Here is a 13,477-nt window from a genome sequence, read left to right on the forward strand (position 1 = left end):
AGAGAGTTCAGCCAGGAGGGCTGACAGGGAGCTGTGGCTCCGGCTGGGCCCAGCTCCAGGGCCAGGCCTGTAGTGGAGAGAAGGAGGAAGAGAGGCCCAGAGACACAAGACAAGAGGGAACCCTGAGATCCCAGAAGTAAACCAGAAGGGTGAAGGGTTGGCAGAAAAGGGTACCAGATCCCAAGCTGGTAGAGGCTAATCATCCTTAGCCAGGAACCGGAGGTCGTGGACAAGTTTTGGCGCGACCCCTCGCCATATCCACCAGATAGGCAGACCACGAATAGGGTCAGGGAAGCCGGGACAGGTTTCGCCACCAAAAGGCCCGAGGGAGCCGGACATAGGTGGGTCCCTGGTGAGGACGGCCAGTAGGAAGGAAGAGAGGGGAGCTCAGGACCACGCTCTGGAACTGCCCGGGAGTTGGCCGAGTCCCGCACCTGGTGGACGCAGCACGGCTTGGGTGGTCACTCTTGGCCGAAGTGACCGGAGCAACACCTGTGAGTAAAAGCCTTGAAACTACACCACACGTCTCTGAGCTTCCTTGCTTCACCATCACCACCACTGTCATCTACATCTGCTGCCCTGAGGCCATACCCCTCCCGTTGGGGGTTATACCATCTACGCTGCACAATCCTATCACCGGCCTCAGCGGTCTGCCCTGCAGCGGCGGCCTCATAGCCGCAATCAACGGGTGGCGTAGTCGAACATTTTAACATCTACTGCAAAACAGTGCCGCTCAGTTTGACTCCCTGGGCACGGACCGGGTCACCGCCACGAGACTACTACTCCCATCGGATCCGGCTCCGGGTAAGCCCTCCCCCGTGCGCGCGATGCCGCGCAATGAAGGCCCAGGGGCGCGTCAACTTTGGCGTAGTCGGCAGGATTTCGTGCCCGCAACTACCGGGTACTGCGTGCCTGAAGAAAAGTTTATATGTACCGTAAGAAGAAGTCTCCCGCCAATTCCAGAGGGTCCCCGCCATCGGACGCCATCTCGGGTCGTTTCCCGCCGTTTGCCCGCCATCTGCAGCCTTTTCCCGCCATCCACGGAGTTTCCCGCCATTAGGAGACGATTCCCGCCATCTGAGACGATTTCCCGCCCTGGCAGAGCGGACGCCATTATGGGCGTGCCAGAGGGTGGCAAGAGACCACCTCCCATCGTGGGCCTGGTCCCAGAAGAGCGCCAAAAGCGGAGACCGCCCCCACCAGCAGAGACTGCAATGATAGAGATGTCCATCAGAGCGAGGGGTCTGCCCCTGGAACTGACAATCACCAAGTGGCCCCGGGACCACCCTCAGTATGGGCGGATCAAGAACAAAAGAGAGAGGATGGGTGCAGCCTGGGGGAGTCTGGAGAGATCGCACCCGGAGATGGAGGGAGAGTCAGGCAGCACCGACCCTCTGGTCAGGAGCCTGTTGCAGGCCGCCACCCCAGAAGGCCTGGTGGAGATCCTGGCACAGCTCCCCAAAGATCGGGAGCATGCACAGACCGCGCTGGAGGGCTTGGCTCGGAAGATGGCCCGAGTGCAGCAAGAAGTGCTGGCCGAGTGGAGCAGAGAAATGGCCCTGCAGGCTGGAACCCGCCAGCAAAGGACGCCACCCGGGACGAGGAGTCTGTCTGCCTCTGAGGATGGTGCAGGAGGGACGAAGGCCGGAGACGACGCCGTGGAAGGAGCTGAAGAGATGGAAGCAGGTAAAGGGGACGTCACCACCCCAGGCCTAGTAGCCGTGAGCCTGCCCCAGCTCCCCGTCGCAGAGCCCAAAATCCCCCTTACCGTGCCCGATGCTGCACCGCCACCGCTCCAAACTAGGCCTCAAGCGGCAGGAGCCGCGGCCACGCCCCCTGTGACGTCACGCGCCTCAACCCTGAGCGCGGCCAAGCAGGAAACGCCACCGGCCTGGTCGCAAGGCCGAGTACCCCCGGGCGCCGCCGTTTCCACAGTGTCCTTCACCTTCAGAGCGCCACCGGCCTGGTCGCAAGGCCTGGTGAATCCGGGCGCCGCTACCACCACCGCGCCCTCAACCTCCACAGTGCTACCCTTGGGTGAAGACCTGTTCGCACAACATACTTGCCCGGATGGGCAGTCCTTTGTGTGGCCACCAGAGTACGTCAATCCCCGACTCCGGAAGGAATGGCCCCTGTGTGAGCCCCTGATCCCGGCTCCGGCGCCCGCCAAGATCACCCCACTCCCGTTGGAGGAGGCTCAGTTCGCATGGGACCCCACCGGTGAAAACCTCATGGGGTTCACCCAAGAGACCCGGGCGGCCGCAGCCCAGCGTGTGGAGTGCTGCCGACAACAACTAGAGGTCTTCAACAAAGAACGGCAAGAGAGGCGGGTCCGCGAGGAGCGGCTGCAGGTACAGAGCGCGGAGCAGAAACGCCGGACCCGGCGAAACCCCCGTGCAGCCCACGGTCCCCGCGCCACCGGGACCGTAATCAAGTTCCAACTGGAGCACGGTTGGGGCTTTATCAGGGATCACAGGACCCACGGCGACGTCTTCGTCACCCGTAGGGATGTTGAGTCCCACCTGCCAGAGGGACACCGCGGACGTGACCTTTACCTGGGTGATGAGGTCACCTTCACCCGGCATCAGTGCGCTAAAGGACCGTACGCCCTTCACGTGCACCGGTTAACGGAGGAAGAGCTGCGGTATGAGGAAGATCAAGAGGACCCGGACGGGTCTGAAGACTACCCTCAGGAGGAGACAAGGAGAGGACACCGCTGCTGAAGGGAAGTAGCATAAACTGAAGCTGTATATAGTTACCCGTAGGGGTACTTGTCATACTGCTAATTAAAGTGTGTTCCCCGTTGGGACTAGTGTGAATTGTTCCCCGTGTGCCCCTATCCCCACAGGCTGAGGACTGTGAGCAGCCATTCCTTATCCCCACAGGCTGAGGACTGTGAGCAGCCATTCCTTATCCCCACAGGCTGAGGACTGTGAGCAGCCATTCCTTATCCTCACTGGCCGAGGACTGAGAGCGGCCATATCCTGTAAAAAGTTGCGCTTCCTAAGGCGCCCCCTACCGGTTTTATAGGAGAACTGTTTTTCTCTCCCGGGTAAGGATGGAGTGTGGGACTGAGCTCAGATAGCTGCATGCACTACACTCACCCCATTTCCGGGGGACAGAACAACGGTACTCCCACCAAATAGTTGTGCAGGTACGACAGCGTCTGTCCCTGGCTGGAGTGGGGAGGGGGGAGGAACATCCCAGTAGTGTAGGGGCAGATAGGGGAGGGGCTCTGGGCATAGAGGTAGGAGCCCATTGGGTGCTAGTCAACTGGGCTCACACATAGAGGGAGTATATATGGTGGGCACCATCTAGAGACAGGGTGAGTTCTGAGAGAGAGTTCAGCCAGGAGGGCTGACAGGGAGCTGTGGCTCCGGCTGGGCCCAGCTCCAGGGCCAGGCCTGTAGTGGAGAGAAGGAGGAAGAGAGGCCCAGAGACACAAGACAAGAGGGAACCCTGAGATCCCAGAAGTAAACCAGAAGGGTGAAGGGTTGGCAGAAAAGGGTACCGGATCCCAAGCTGGTAGAGGCTAATCATCCTTAGCCAGGAACCGGAGGTCGTGGACAAGTTTTGGCGCGACCCCTCGCCATATCCACCAGGAAGGCAGACCACGAATAGGGTCAGGGAAGCCGGGACAGGTTTCGCCACCAAAAGGCCCGAGGGAGCCGGACATAGGTGGGTCCCTGGTGAGGACGGCCAGTAGGAAGGAAGAGAGGGGAGCTCAGGACCACGCTCTGGAACTGCCCGGGAGTTGGCCGAGTCCCGCACCTGGTGGACGCAGCACGGCTTGGGTGGTCACTCTTGGCCGAAGTGACCGGAGCAACACCTGTGAGTAAAAGCCTTGAAACTACACCACACGTCTCTGAGCTTCCTTGCTTCACCATCACCACCACTGTCATCTACATCTGCTGCCCTGAGGCCATACCCCTCCCGTTGGGGGTTATACCATCTACGCTGCACAATCCTATCACCGGCCTCAGCGGTCTGCCCTGCAGCGGCGGCCTCATAGCCGCAATCAACGGGTGGCGTAGTCGAACATTTTAACATCTACTGCAAAACAGTGCCGCTCAGTTTGACTCCCTGGGCACGGACCGGGTCACCGCCACGAGACTACTACTCCCATCGGATCCGGCTCCGGGTAAGCCCTCCCCCGTGCGCGCGATGCCGCGCAATGAAGGCCCAGGGGCGCGTCAACTTTGGCGTAGTCGGCAGGATTTCGTGCCCGCAACTACCGGGTACTGCGTGCCTGAAGAAAAGTTTATATGTACCGTAAGAAGAAGTCTCCCGCCAATTCCAGAGGGTCCCCGCCATCGGACGCCATCTCGGGTCGTTTCCCGCCGTTTGCCCGCCATCTGCAGCCTTTTCCCGCCATCCACGGAGTTTCCCGCCATTAGGAGACGATTCCCGCCATCTGAGACGATTTCCCGCCCTGGCAGAGCGGACGCCATTATGGGCGTGCCAGAGGGTGGCAAGAGACCACCTCCCATCGTGGGCCTGGTCCCAGAAGAGCGCCAAAAGCGGAGACCGCCCCCACCAGCAGAGACTGCAATGATAGAGATGTCCATCAGAGCGAGGGGTCTGCCCCTGGAACTGACAATCACCAAGTGGCCCCGGGACCACCCTCAGTATGGGCGGATCAAGAACAAAAGAGAGAGGATGGGTGCAGCCTGGGGGAGTCTGGAGAGATCGCACCCGGAGATGGAGGGAGAGTCAGGCAGCACCGACCCTCTGGTCAGGAGCCTGTTGCAGGCCGCCACCCCAGAAGGCCTGGTGGAGATCCTGGCACAGCTCCCCAAAGATCGGGAGCATGCACAGACCGCGCTGGAGGGCTTGGCTCGGAAGATGGCCCGAGTGCAGCAAGAAGTGCTGGCCGAGTGGAGCAGAGAAATGGCCCTGCAGGCTGGAACCCGCCAGCAAAGGACGCCACCCGGGACGAGGAGTCTGTCTGCCTCTGAGGATGGTGCAGGAGGGACGAAGGCCGGAGACGACGCCGTGGAAGGAGCTGAAGAGATGGAAGCAGGTAAAGGGGACGTCACCACCCCAGGCCTAGTAGCCGTGAGCCTGCCCCAGCTCCCCGTCGCAGAGCCCAAAATCCCCCTTACCGTGCCCGATGCTGCACCGCCACCGCTCCAAACTAGGCCTCAAGCGGCAGGAGCCGCGGCCACGCCCCCTGTGACGTCACGCGCCTCAACCCTGAGCGTGGCCAAGCAGGAAACGCCACCGGCCTGGTCGCAAGGCCGAGTACCCCCGGGCGCCGCCGTTTCCACAGTGTCCTTCACCTTCAGAGCGCCACCGGCCTGGTCGCAAGGCCTGGTGAATCCGGGCGCCGCTACCACCACCGCGCCCTCAACCTCCACAGTGCTACCCTTGGGTGAAGACCTGTTCGCACAACATACTTGCCCGGATGGGCAGTCCTTTGTGTGGCCACCAGAGTACGTCAATCCCCGACTCCGGAAGGAATGGCCCCTGTGTGAGCCCCTGATCCCGGCTCCGGCGCCCGCCAAGATCACCCCACTCCCGTTGGAGGAGGCTCAGTTCGCATGGGACCCCACCGGTGAAAACCTCATGGGGTTCACCCAAGAGACCCGGGCGGCCGCAGCCCAGCGTGTGGAGTGCTGCCGACAACAACTAGAGGTCTTCAACAAAGAACGGCAAGAGAGGCGGGTCCGCGAGGAGCGGCTGCAGGTACAGAGCGCGGAGCAGAAACGCCGGACCCGGCGAAACCCCCGTGCAGCCCACGGTCCCCGCGCCACCGGGACCGTAATCAAGTTCCAACTGGAGCACGGTTGGGGCTTTATCAGGGATCACAGGACCCACGGCGACGTCTTCGTCACCCGTAGGGATGTTGAGTCCCACCTGCCAGAGGGACACCGCGGACGTGACCTTTACCTGGGTGATGAGGTCACCTTCACCCGGCATCAGTGCGCTAAAGGACCGTACGCCCTTCACGTGCACCGGTTAACGGAGGAAGAGCTGCGGTATGAGGAAGATCAAGAGGACCCGGACGGGTCTGAAGACTACCCTCAGGAGGAGACAAGGAGAGGACACCGCTGCTGAAGGGAAGTAGCATAAACTGAAGCTGTATATAGTTACCCGTAGGGGTACTTGTCATACTGCTAATTAAAGTGTGTTCCCCGTTGGGACTAGTGTGAATTGTTCCCCGTGTGCCCCTATCCCCACAGGCTGAGGACTGTGAGCAGCCATTCCTTATCCCCACAGGCTGAGGACTGTGAGCAGCCATTCCTTATCCCCACAGGCTGAGGACTGTGAGCAGCCATTCCTTATCCTCACTGGCCGAGGACTGAGAGCGGCCATATCCTGTAAAAAGTTGCGCTTCCTAAGGCGCCCCCTACCGGTTTTATAGGAGAACTGTTTTTCTCTCCCGGGTAAGGATGGAGTGTGGGACTGAGCTCAGATAGCTGCATGCACTACACTCACCCCATTTCCGGGGGACAGAACAACGGTACTCCCACCAAATAGTTGTGCAGGTACGACAGCGTCTGTCCCTGGCTGGAGTGGGGAGGGGGGAGGAACATCCCAGTAGTGTAGGGGCAGATAGGGGAGGGGCTCTGGGCATAGAGGTAGGAGCCCATTGGGTGCTAGTCAACTGGGCTCACACATAGAGGGAGTATATATGGTGGGCACCATCTAGAGACAGGGTGAGTTCTGAGAGAGAGTTCAGCCAGGAGGGCTGACAGGGAGCTGTGGCTCCGGCTGGGCCCAGCTCCAGGGCCAGGCCTGTAGTGGAGAGAAGGAGGAAGAGAGGCCCAGAGACACAAGACAAGAGGGAACCCTGAGATCCCAGAAGTAAACCAGAAGGGTGAAGGGTTGGCAGAAAAGGGTACCGGATCCCAAGCTGGTAGAGGCTAATCATCCTTAGCCAGGAACCGGAGGTCGTGGACAAGTTTTGGCGCGACCCCTCGCCATATCCACCAGGAAGGCAGACCACGAATAGGGTCAGGGAAGCCGGGACAGGTTTCGCCACCAAAAGGCCCGAGGGAGCCGGACATAGGTGGGTCCCTGGTGAGGACGGCCAGTAGGAAGGAAGAGAGGGGAGCTCAGGACCACGCTCTGGAACTGCCCGGGAGTTGGCCGAGTCCCGCACCTGGTGGACGCAGCACGGCTTGGGTGGTCACTCTTGGCCGAAGTGACCGGAGCAACACCTGTGAGTAAAAGCCTTGAAACTACACCACACGTCTCTGAGCTTCCTTGCTTCACCATCACCACCACTGTCATCTACATCTGCTGCCCTGAGGCCATACCCCTCCCGTTGGGGGTTATACCATCTACGCTGCACAATCCTATCACCGGCCTCAGCGGTCTGCCCTGCAGCGGCGGCCTCATAGCCGCAATCAACGGGTGGCGTAGTCGAACATTTTAACATCTACTGCAAAACAGTGCCGCTCAGTTTGACTCCCTGGGCACGGACCGGGTCACCGCCACGAGACTACTACTCACATCGGATCCGGCTCCGGGTAAGCCCTCCCCCGTGCGCGCGATGCCGCGCAATGAAGGCCCAGGGGCGCGTCAAGTGAGGGTGGAGGAAGCACTTACCTAAGCACTTTACTAGAATTCTATATAACTGGAGGCCATTTTAATAACAAGGTCTTTGGTTGTGGGTCTTTGGACGTCAAGTCAGCACAAAGCTGCAGCCGGCTGAGGGTCCACGGTCCTCGGTCTCAGGCCTCGAGACGAGGAGCGGGGCAGTGTTTCAACCGCCTCTGTCCCCGGTCAGGGTCTTGATCAGGAAGGCCCAGGAGGGGAGCAGAGGAGATAGGCTCCACAGGCGAAAGGATCCCAAGGGGATACGGATGGAGCGGAGTTGCCACCTGTATACCTTATTCTGGCCTAGCCAGAGGGACCCTGCCGCAAGAGGGGTGACCGGTCCCCGATTATCTGACTTTGTACTTCACGTCTCTGTCGGAAAAATCCAGAGGCTTAGTGGTTCCCAGGGGGATACGGACGGAGCGGAGTCGCCACCTGCATGACCTAATCTGAGTTTATCCAGAGGGACCCGGCCTTACGCCACGTTCTCACCACAAGTTACCAAAAAGGGCACCAAGTCGGTCCGGGAACTACACATTACCCATAGGGACATCGCAGTACCCATACGGGACTCAGTGGGGGACACAAGGCGGGAGAAGTCGAGCAAGAGAGGAACACACTAGAGCGGGGTCCTGGCAGGCGCTCCTGAACTACCTGGAAAGTGCTGAACCCCACCCTATCGGCCGCAGCTCACCGTGTGACAGCAGAGAGAAGCTTTGCGGCTGACAAAACATCAAAGTGAGTAAAGACTTGGATGACTTCAACTACCGCCTCTGTCTGTTCTTTCCTCCGCGGCACCGCACCCGCCATCGCTCTACTTACACTACTCTGCCCTGAGGCCTGCTCCACCTGTGGGGAGTCGCACCAACTAAGGTGCTTGAACACCGGCCTCAGAGGACTGTCGCAGCACTGGTGATCCTCACCAGGCACCACAGGTGGCGTCACGAACATTCCCTTTCCCCTAACCTATAACCAAAACCCCCGCATCTTTGCTGACCACCCTAGGTTACGGACCGGGCCAGCCACGGTGATATCCTCTCCCCCCCCCCTTTAACATCTAAGAAGGCCCGTTTTGCCGAGTACCCCACGGCCCAGGAGGCGCGTCAGCTTTGGCGTCACGAACAGGATTTCGTGCCCGCGGCAACGGCAGAAGTCTATACCCATTGCCACCGGGTACTGTGCACCTTTCCTAAGAACTGTATTTCCACATTCAATGTGGCGCCCGCCCAAGAAGAACGTGGGCCAGATTCCACAATGGCGCCAAAAGCACAGACCTCCCCTTGCAATAGAGACTATCCGCATAGTTGTGATGCGCCCAGGGGATGGGGATGTACTCGTCGCCTGGGCCTTGGTGCTTGGTCTTGGGGGATGTCGCGATAGTCGGCTCCCGGGCCCATACCCTGGGGTCACTCTTAAAAAGGGATAAAGAAAGGTGGTTTTATGGAATGTTCGTGACGACACCTGTGGTGTCTGGTGAGGATCACCAGCGCTGCGGCAGTCCTCTGAGGCCGGTGTTTGGGCAGCTCAGTTGGTATTACTCCCCACAGGTGGAGTAGGCCTCAGGGCAGCGTAGGTGAAGGGATGCAGGACAGAGGGGACCCAGTCGGGTCAGAGTAAGATTAGGCACGCACACAACGGTTCACTTCAGTACCTTTACTGGTGGTGTTTAAGGAGAAAATGTTTTTTTGTTATCATTCATATTCTCTGAAACAAGGCCAAGAAAGGAAAAATTTGGCTGGGGTATGTAAACTTTTGAGAACAACTGTAGATAAGAAATGATTTATGTCATTCAAGAGGAAAGATGCATAGAAAAAAATCGGACAAAGGCATTGTCCAAGTTTTAATATATTGAACGCAATAATAGAAAAATATATGGAAGAAAGACGTAAATGATTCAAAAACAGACAAATGGGGATAAATTAATAATGATACATAATATGGTATTTAATATCAATCTAGTTTTTAATGTAAAAATCCAGTCTGCCTCTCTATTTAATAGAAGGCATTTTTTATCCTCAACCCTATAATAAAGCTTTAGTGAGTTTGCTCAATTCAATGGGCTTTTTGTGTAATGTAGGCCTGGACAGGTCATCCAGAGCCAGAGATGTTTGTTGCTGCTCCTCAAAGGCTGTGAGATGAGATGCCTGGGCAGAGCCCCAGAAGAAGTTGGAATGGTGAAACCCGGGGATGGGAGGATTACGTGATGTTGCATGTATTGTGATATCTATTCTATTTTTTACATCTTGTGAGTATATAAATAAACATTTATACCTGGATGCTTACCTTGTGGTGCTGATCTATGTTTGTGTTAATCTCAAAAGTAAAAACTTTATAGCTGTGAACCTACAACCAAATCACATCTGATCAGCGGGATCAAGTGTCAGATTATTTCACCACTCTGTGCTTAGTGTATCCACATGCTATTCTCTGCGTACTGCGTCCATCTGTTAATATTCTCTCTCCTACTTTACAAACCATCCCTCATCATCACATTGTCCAGGAAGTTCTCTGATGTAAAAAAAAGTCATTCTGAAGTTTTGGGCCTATGTAAATAGTAGACATACAGATGTAGAAGTTGCCAGCTAGGACCACAGCTCAGCGCGCTACGCTCTATGCATAGATTGAGAACCACACACACTACTAGTACTAGTAGACCTTACACCCAAACTGCTTTCTTCTAGATTTGCAAAGTAAGTGAAATTAAGAATATTGTCTTATCCAAACATTTTAACCTAATTCATCACTTGTGACTTTTCGAAATGTCGCAAAATTGTACTCTAGACCCATACTGGAGTAGAAAACCTGCTACATGTTATTTCTTGTTCAGTTGGAGACTAGCGTGTGACATTTTAAATGACCATGTGACTTTTTTCTGAAAAGGTGCAAAAAGTTAAAAGAGTATTGCTAGTTTTGCACAAACTTCAGCAACCTGAATACACTGTTTTTGATCAATTTGGTGCAAATATGGAAATCAAGACAAAAAAAAAAGTCCTAATGGGGGTTAAGGGTGGAGATGGGACATGACCACCAGATGATGCAGAAAGATACTGCTGAGCGCCTGCCTCTTAAACTTTTAAAGCAACTTACTAAGCAAATAAAGAGGAGTTTGTTTTATACCTCTGCACAGTGTGGCGCCCCTGAGGGTTCAGTCGCCACATTGGTACTGCACCTCATATAGAGCTGTGGTATCTCCTCTTTCAGGTAAGGATGGAGTACCACACAGGACCCCAAACACACACTCAACACTACACCACTCCAGTTCTGAAGGGGGCCTAAATGCACCATACTGCTGCCCCAGGCCGGAATGGAGGAGTTGGGGGGAACCAAAGTGAGGGGGAACCACGTAGTGAGTGAGGGTGGAGGAAGCACTTACCTAAGCACTTTACTAGAATTCTATATAACTGGAGGCCATTTTAATAACAAGGTCTTTGGTTGTGGGTCTTTGGACGTCAAGTCAGCACAAAGCTGCAGCCGGCTGAGGGTCCACGGTCCTCGGTCTCAGGCCTCGAGACGAGGAGCGGGGCAGTGTTTCAACCGCCTCTGTCCCCGGTCAGGGTCTTGATCAGGAAGGCCCAGGAGGGGAGCAGAGGAGATAGGCTCCACAGGCGAAAGGATCCCAAGGGGATACGGATGGAGCGGAGTTGCCACCTGTATACCTTATTCTGGCCTAGCCAGAGGGACCCTGCCGCAAGAGGGGTGACCGGTCCCCGATTATCTGACTTTGTACTTCACGTCTCTGTCGGAAAAATCCAGAGGCTTAGTGGTTCCCAGGGGGATACGGACGGAGCGGAGTCGCCACCTGCATGACCTAATCTGAGTTTATCCAGAGGGACCCGGCCTTACGCCACGTTCTCACCACAAGTTACCAAAAAGGGCACCCAGTCGGTCCGGGAACTACACATTACCCATAGGGACATCGCAGTACCCGTACGGGACTCAGTGGGGGACACAAGGCGGGAGAAGTCGAGCAAGAGAGGAACACACTAGAGCGGGGTCCTGGCAGGCGCTCCTGAACTACCTGAAAAGTGCTGAACCCCACCCTGGCGGCCGCAGCTCACCGTGTGACAGCAGAGAGAAGCTTTGCGGCTGACAAAACATCAAAGTGAGTAAAGACTTGGATGACTTCAACTACCGCCTCTGTCTGTTCTTTCCTCCGCGGCACCGCACCCGCCATCGCTCTACTTACACTACTCTGCCCTGAGGCCCGCTCCACCTGTGGGGAGTCGCACCAACTAAGGTGCTTGAACACCGGCCTCAGAGGACTGTCGCAGCACTGGTGATCCTCACCAGGCACCACAGGTGGCGTCACGAACATTCCCTTTCCCCTAACCTATAACCAAAACCCCCGCATCTTTGCTGACCACCCTAGGTTACGGACCGGGCCAGCCACGGTGATATCCTCTCCCCCCCCCCTTTAACATCTAAGAAGGCCCGTTTTGCCGAGTACCCCACGGCCCAGGGGGCGCGTCAGCTTTGGCGTCACGAACAGGATTTCGTGCCCGCGGCAACGGCAGAAGTCTATACCCATTGCCACCGGGTACTGTGCGCCTTTCCTAAGAACTGTATTTCCACATTCAATGTGGCGCCCGCCCAAGAAGAACGTGGGCCAGATTCCACAATGGCGCCAAAAGCACAGACCTCCCCTTGCAATAGAGACTATCCGCATAGTTGTGACGCGCCCAGGGGATGGGGATGTACTCGTCGCCCGGGCCTTGGTGCTTGGTCTTGGGGGATGTCGCGGTAGTCGGCTCCCGGGCCCATACCCTGGGGTCACTCTTAAAAAGGGATAAAGAAAGGTGGTTTTATGGAATGTTCGTGACGACACCTGTGGTGTCTGGTGAGGATCACCAGCGCTGCGGCAGTCCTCTGAGGCCGGTGTTTGGGCAGCTCAGTTGGTATTACTCCCCACAGGTGGAGTAGGCCTCAGGGCAGCGTAGGTGAAGGGATGCAGGACAGAGGGGACCCAGTCGGGTCAGAGTAAGATTAGGCACGCACACAACGGTTCACTTCAGTACCTTTACTGGTGGTGTTTAAGGAGAAAATGTTTTTTTGTTATCATTCATATTCTCTGAAACAAGGCCAAGAAAGGAAAAATTTGGCTGGGGTATGTAAACTTTTGAGAACAACTGTAGATAAGAAATGATTTATGTCATTCAAGAGGAAAGATGCATAGAAAAAAATCGGACAAAGGCATTGTCCAAGTTTTAATATATTGAACGCAATAATAGAAAAATATATGGAAGAAAGACGTAAATGATTCAAAAACAGACAAATGGGGATAAATTAATAATGATACATAATATGGTATTTAATATCAATCTAGTTTTTAATGTAAAAATCCAGTCTGCCTCTCTATTTAATAGAAGGCATTTTTTATCCTCAACCCTATAATAAAGCTTTAGTGAGTTTGCTCAATTCAATGGGCTTTTAGTGTAATGTAGGCCAGGACAGGTCATCCAGAGCCAGAGATGTTTGTTGCTGCTCCTCAAAGGCTGTGAGATGAGATGCCTGGGCAGAGCCCCAGAAGAAGTTGGAATGGTGAAACCCGGGGATGGGAGGATTACGTGATGTTGCATGTATTGTGATATCTATTCTATTTTTTACATCTTGTGAGTATATAAATAAACATTTATACCTGGATGCTTACCTTGTGGTGCTGATCTATGTTTGTGTTAATCTCAAAAGTAAAAACTTTATAGCTGTGAACCTACAACCAAATCACATCTGATCAGCGGGATCAAGTGTCAGATTATTTCACCACTCTGTGCTTAGTGCATCCACATGCTATTCTCTGCGTACTGCGTCCATCTGTTAATATTCTCTCTCCTACTTTACAAACCATCCCTCATCATCACATTGTCCAGGAAGTTCTCTGATGTAAAAAAAAGTCATTCTGAAGTTTTGGGCCTATGTAAATATTATTCATACA

Source organism: Phyllobates terribilis, unplaced genomic scaffold, assembly GCF_046119375.1.
Source record: "Phyllobates terribilis strain yellow unplaced genomic scaffold, ASM4611937v1 Scaffold_9__5_contigs__length_417890890, whole genome shotgun sequence".
Taxonomy (NCBI): domain Eukaryota; kingdom Metazoa; phylum Chordata; class Amphibia; order Anura; family Dendrobatidae; genus Phyllobates; species Phyllobates terribilis.